This window comes from Macaca thibetana, chromosome 7 (assembly GCF_024542745.1).
Source record: "Macaca thibetana thibetana isolate TM-01 chromosome 7, ASM2454274v1, whole genome shotgun sequence".
Classification (NCBI taxonomy): Eukaryota; Metazoa; Chordata; class Mammalia; order Primates; family Cercopithecidae; genus Macaca; species Macaca thibetana.
Window position 1 is genome coordinate 5,176,905 of NC_065584.1, and position 6,503 is coordinate 5,183,407.

Sequence of the window (6,503 nt, forward strand, 5' to 3'; positions counted from 1 at the left end):
TGAGTGAGTGATCTGGTTTCTATAAATAAGGCGTGCTTTGTACATTTGTGTAGAAAATCCTTGGTTTAATATTTTCACTTTATGCCTATCTGATTGTTGAAGTTTTTATGAGAATATATTAGTTTTTGGGCGAGGTGCAGTGGCTCACGCCTGTAATCCCAGCACTTTGGGAGGCCGAAGTGGGCAGATCACTTGAGGTTAGGAGTTCGAGTCCAGCCTGGCCAACATACTGAAACCCTGTCTCTACTAAAAATACAAAAATCAACCGGCATGGTGGTACGTGCCTGCAATCCCAGCTACTCGAGAGGCTGAGGCAGAAGAATTGCTTGAATCAGGAGGCAGAGGCTGCTGTGAGCCATTGCAGCCCAACCTGGGTGACAGAGTGAGACTTCATCTTAAATAATAAGATCCCATAGAGTTAAAGTGAAGTTTGACATCATGACAATGAAAATAACCTACGAAAAAATTGCCGCTGTTTGCATACTGGGGACGTGACAAGCGATGTAAACTGTCTTCCCTGGCATTCTGCTGCCACAAATCCTCGGGTTTCACAATGTTTGCGGCCATTTCCAGTTAACATACTAGGTTAGAATGAGGAAAAGGTGACAGTTTTGAAACAGACTGAAGAGACTGGCCAAAAGCTAGGATGTGGAATGTGAAGGTATGCAAAAGCCTACTTTTTTGTTTGTTTGTTTTTTCAAGTGGAGTCTCACTCTGTCACCAGACTGGAGTGAGTGGCACGATCTCAGCTCACTGCAACCTCCGCCTCCTGGGTTCAAGTGATTCTCATGCCTCAGCCTCTTGAGTAGTTGGGACTATAGGCACGCGCCGCCACATCGAGCTAATTTTTGTATTTTTAGTAGAGACAAGTTTTCACCATGTTGGCCAAGATGGTCTCCATCTTCTGACCTCGTGATCCACCCGCCTTGCCCTCCCAAAGTGCTGGGATTACAGGTATGAGCCACTGCGCCCGGCCTGTAAAAGCCTACTTTAAACTCTTCTTTTTGGTGGCATTACTTGTTACATGGTTCTACATCTGTGTTTGCCTTTTTGTAAGTTCTCTGATCCCAAACTTTATATTCTGTGGGACTATATATATAGTGATACTTAATAAATAGCAGTTTTAGTTTTTTGTTTTTTTTTTTAAGAGATAGGATCTTACCATGTGGCCCAGATAGTGCCAAACTCCTGAGGTCAAGTGATCCTCCCTTCTCAGTCTCCTGAGAGACTACAGTCATGCACTGCCCAGCCCAGCAATAATGTTGTTGTTGTTGTTTTTAGACACAGGGTCTTGCTCTGTTGCCCAGGCTAGAATGCGGTGGCATGATCGTAGCTCACTGTAATCTCAGCCTCAAACTCCTGTGCTCAGGTGATCCTCCTGCCTTAGCCTCCAGAGTAGCTGGGACTATAGGTGTGCATAACCACGTCTGGCTAATTTTTTAATTTTTACTTTTTAGAGATGGGGTCTTGCTATGTTGCCCTGGCTGGCCTTGAACTCCTGGCCTCAAGTGATCCTCCTGCCTCGGCTTCCCAAAGTGCTGAGATTATAGGTGTGAGCCACTGCACCTGGCCAAGTATAGTTTTTAATTGTGTCCTTTTAGTATTTAACTATAAATACTATTTATCTAAGTTTATTAAGACTATTGTAACTTTATTTATTTTTTGAGACAGAGTCTCACTCTTGTTGCCCAGACTGGGGTGCAGTGGTGCGATCTCGGCTCACCACAGCCTCCACCTCCCAGGTTCAAGCGATTCTCCCCCCTCAGCCTCCCAAGTAGCTGGGATTACATGCACCTGCCACCATGCCTGGCTGATTTTTACAAGCATGCACCACCATACTCAGCTAATATTGTATTTTTAGTGAGATAGGGTTTCACCGTGTTGGTCAGGCTGGTCTTGAATTACTGACCTCAGGTGATCCCCCGCCTTGGCCTCCCCAAGTGCTGGGATTACAGGTGTGAGCCACCGAGCCCAGCCAGAAGCATTTAAAGGCAACATTTCTTAGGATTTCTCTTTCCTCTTCCTTTGCTATATTTATTAAGATCTGACTATCAGCCGGGCGCGGTGGCTCACGCCTGTAATCCCAGCACTTTGGGAGGCCGAGGCGGGCGGATCATGAGGTCAAGAGATTGAGACCATCCTGGCCAACACTGTGAAACCCAGTCTCTACTAAAAATACAAAAATTAGCCTGGCGTGGTGATGCACACCTGTAGTCCCAGCTACTTGGGAGGCTGAGGCAGGAGAATGGCTTGAACCCCGGAGGCGGAGGATGCAGTGAGCCAAGATCGCGCCACTGCACTCCAGCCTGGCAACAGAGCGAGACTCTGTCTCAAAAAAAAAAAAAAAGAATTGACTATCATCAAAGTAGGCACTCGGGCATCTTGCAGTCTGGAGACCACATGGTCAGCCTTTGACAGGAATGGTGTTGTCCCACTTCAGCCTCCCCTGCATGCTGAGGAAGCAGCTACTGCAATGAGCTGCAGAGGCAGATGGGCTGGGAGAGGCAGGACCCCAGAGGCTCCACTCACCCAGACCTGCCTGGGAGAGGCCTTGGCATCAAGTCCACAGGCAGTCACTTGTATGTTGGGGGTTACTTAAAGAATAAACGCTCTTCAGAAGAGATGTTGAAAGATTTCATACCTGCACAGGATTTCTAGGACAACTCACGTGTCCCTGATGGTGCATGTCCCGGACACCCTGCAGCAAGTGGCTCAGGAAGACTAATGGAAAGGATCAATACTGCTAAGGACAATCAGAAGTAAAAGACCTAAGTGATGAATCTGCCAAGCAACTTCTATCTGAAAGGAACAATGAAGTAGGTTGATTTGGGACTTCTAGCTGAACCTACTGGATGAATTACAGTTATGCCTTCCACCTCCAGAAATCCTGCCATTTTAAGTATGAAAACCCAGAGAGCCACAAAATCAAAGAGAACAGGATTGGGGGAGGAATTCCTGATAAGTACATTTTTTAAAACCTTTAAAAATTTTTTTTGACAGAGTCTGGCTCTGTCATCCAGACTGGAGTGCAGTGGCGCAATCTCAGCTCACTGCAACCTCCGCCTCCCAGGTTCAAGCAATTCTTCCACCTCAGCCTCCTGAGTAGCTGGGATTACAGGCACCTGCCATCACATGCAGCTAATTTTTGTATTTTTGTAGAGATGGGTTTCACCATGTTGGCCAGACTGGTTTTGAACTCCTGACCTCAGGTGATCCGCCTGCCTTGGCTTCCCAAAGTGTTGGAATTACAGGCGTGAGCCACCCCGTATGGCCCAAAAACCTTTAAAATTTAGGACTTCAGGCCAGGCGCGGGTGGCTCACACCTGTAATTCCACACTTTGGGAGGTAAAAGCAGGTGGATCACCTGAGGTCAGGAGTTCCAGACCAGCCTGGCCAACATGGTGAAATCCCATCTCTACTAAAAATACAAAAATTAGGCTGGGCACAGTGGCTCATGCCTGTAATCCCAGCACTTTGGGAGGCCGAGGCGGGTGGATCACCTGAGGTCAGGAGTTCAAGACCAGCCTGGCCAACACGGTGAAACCCCGTCTCTACTAAATATACAAAATTTAGCCGGGCATGGTGGTGCGCACCTGTAATCCTAGCTACTCAGGAGCCTGAGGAAGGAGAATCCCTTGAACCCAGAAGGCAGAGGTTGCAGTGAGCTGGGATTGCACCACTGCACTCCTGCCTGGCAGCAGCAAGACTCTGTCTCAAAAAAATATAAATAATAATAATATGACCTGGCTAGGCATGAGTCATTATGGGCTCACACCTGTAATTCCAGCACTTTGGTGACCGAGGCAAGCAGATTGCTTGAGCCTACCAGGAGGTTGAGACCAGCCTGGGCAACATGTACAAAAAATACAAAAAACTAACCAGGTGTCATGCTGCATACCTGTGGTCCCAGCTACTCAGGAGGCTGAGGTGGGAGGATCACCTGAGCCTGGGACATTGAGCCTGCAGTGAGCCATGATTGCACCACTGCACTGCAGCCTGGGTGACAGAGTGAAACCCTGTCTCAAAAAAAAAAAAAAAAAAAAAAAAAAGTGCCTCAGAGGGCATAAGATCCACTCTGCCCTGGCTCCTTTCTCTCCTGCTGGTTCAGCTCTCCCCACCCCTGTGACCATTTGGGAGGTGCCAGGGCTGCAGTGCCACGAGTGCCTGATCAGGGGTACCCAACCAGGGTTGCAGCCACAGGGTCCATCATGGTTTCCAGGGAACACAAGGGAATTTTCTTTTTTTGCCTTTAGTAATAAGTAATAATAACTGAACATGGACCAGGTGCCAGGGATCATGACAAATGCTGAAACCACGTGTCCTCATTGAAGCCCCAGCCAGCCACCCCTGGGAGTCATTTAGGTGTCCTTGTACCCCGGTCTGTGCTCTGTCTTCACCCTTGTTCTTTTTTTTTTTTTTTTGAGATGGACTCTTGCTCGGTCACCCAGGCTGGAGTACAGTGGCAATCTCAGCTCACTGCAAGCTCCGCCTCCCGGGTTCACGCCATTCTCCTGCCTCAGCCTCCTGAGTAGCTGGGAGTACAGGCGCCCGCTACCACGCCCGGCTAATTTTTTTGTATTTTTTAAATAGAGACGGAGTTTCACCGTGTTAGCCAGGATGGTCTCGATCTCCTGACCTCATGATCCACCCGCCTCAGCCTCCCAAAGTGCTGGGATTACAGGCGTGAGCCACCGCGCCCAGCCACGCCTGTTCTTAATCTGAGTATTTGAAGTATTTGAAAGTACTATGTATACAAAACAAAGTTCTTTATGAGAAAAGGAAATTTCCATTTATCATTCTCTCATAAAGAAGGTTATGTCTATTTCTTTTTTTCTTTCTTTTTCTCTACAGGTGTGCACTACCACACTGGGCTAAGTTTTTAAAATTTTTGGTAGAGATGGCGTCTCACTGAGTTGCCCAGGCTGGTCTTGAACACCTGGGCTCAAGCAATCCTCCTGCCTCAGCCTCCTAGGTTACATCTATTAGAAGGGGGTTGTAATGTGGAAGCTGTGCATACATCTGTCTCTATGCTCTATTGGGGAACTCCGCAAAGGCCAAGCTGGAAGAGGATAAGGCACAGGGCTCCCAAAGAGTAGGGCCCATGAGTCCCGCTCACTGCCGTCAGTCCCGAGGCTGGCACACAGCAGCACTCAACAGGCACGTGGCCGATTCATGAGGAGACCGCTCTCAGAGCCTCCTGTGTCTTCAATTCTGTCCAGTGGAACAAAGGTTTATTTGTTGTGGTTTTCTGCAGTTACATTGACCATCCATTCATAGTAGCACATACACAGTGGTGAAATTAAGATGTGTTGGGGTATTTGTTAGTGTCCTATAGATAGAAAATAAATGTATACTTACCAGGGCCTCATCCAGACCACGGTCATATTCGACCCAGCATGTTGTGTTAATCGCCTGACAGTGGTTATGAATGATCCTCAAGAGGGCTCTGTCTATATCTCCAGGATCCCAGGAGGACACTCATGGTGGTTTCATGAGACTCTGGACTCCTGAGAAGTGGCCTTGAGTCTACAGGACACAACTACAGCCTGACCTGACCACCCCACGCTCCCAGGCAGCCGCAGCTTGCTCCCCTACTGGCTGTTTGCAGCCTGCTGGAAGACCTGCCTTTCTGTTCCTACCGACCCCGGCTTGGAGATCAAGTGAGGGTAGGAAATGCCCCGGTCACTGTAAGGGCTGTAGGAAATGCTGGCTCTCTGAGAATACAGCCGCCCTCCAGGGCAGGACCTGGAAAGAGCACATCACCAGGGCGACACGTGGTCGCAAGCCCAGCTCTGTCCCTGAGCAGCGCGATCTCTGCTTGGGGTCTCTCCTGATTGTCTCTGCAAGGTGCAGGGAGAGAACTGCTGCTCCCTTTGAATGCTTTCTTCCATGTGTGGACCAATGGCCCTTCCCTTCCTTCCCCATAACACAGCCCGTGGAAATATTGAGATATGCCACGCCGTGACTTTCCAAGTGGGACATCAAAGAACTGGGCTTCTACCCTGAGCATCATCTTGCTGTGGACCTCAAATAAGTCACCCCATCATTTATGCCTCACCTTCCTCGTCTGTAAAATGAGAGGAGAGCCAGGCACCGTGGCACACACCTGTAGTCCCAGCTACTCAGGAGGCTGAGGCAGGAGGATCGCTTGAGCCCAGGAGGCAGAGGTTGCAGTGAACCGAGATCGTGCCACTGCACTCCAGCTTGGGCTACAGAGTGAGACTTGGTCTTGAAAATAAATTAATTAATTTAATTTAATTTAAAAAATCATGCAAGTAGAAATGACTTTTTTCCCCTCCTATCAATAAAATGCTGCCCAGAATGACTGGCTTATTTTCTTTTTAATTGAACCCAAAAGAAGCTGCTAGTATGGAGCAAGTCTGGTGGAAAAGCAGCAGATCTCCCAGGAGAGAAGGGAACAGGGCAGGGCCACTCATCACCATCACAAAAACTCATGAGCATCAGATGCGCCACAGCGATTCCTGATCAGGCAACATCTGCTA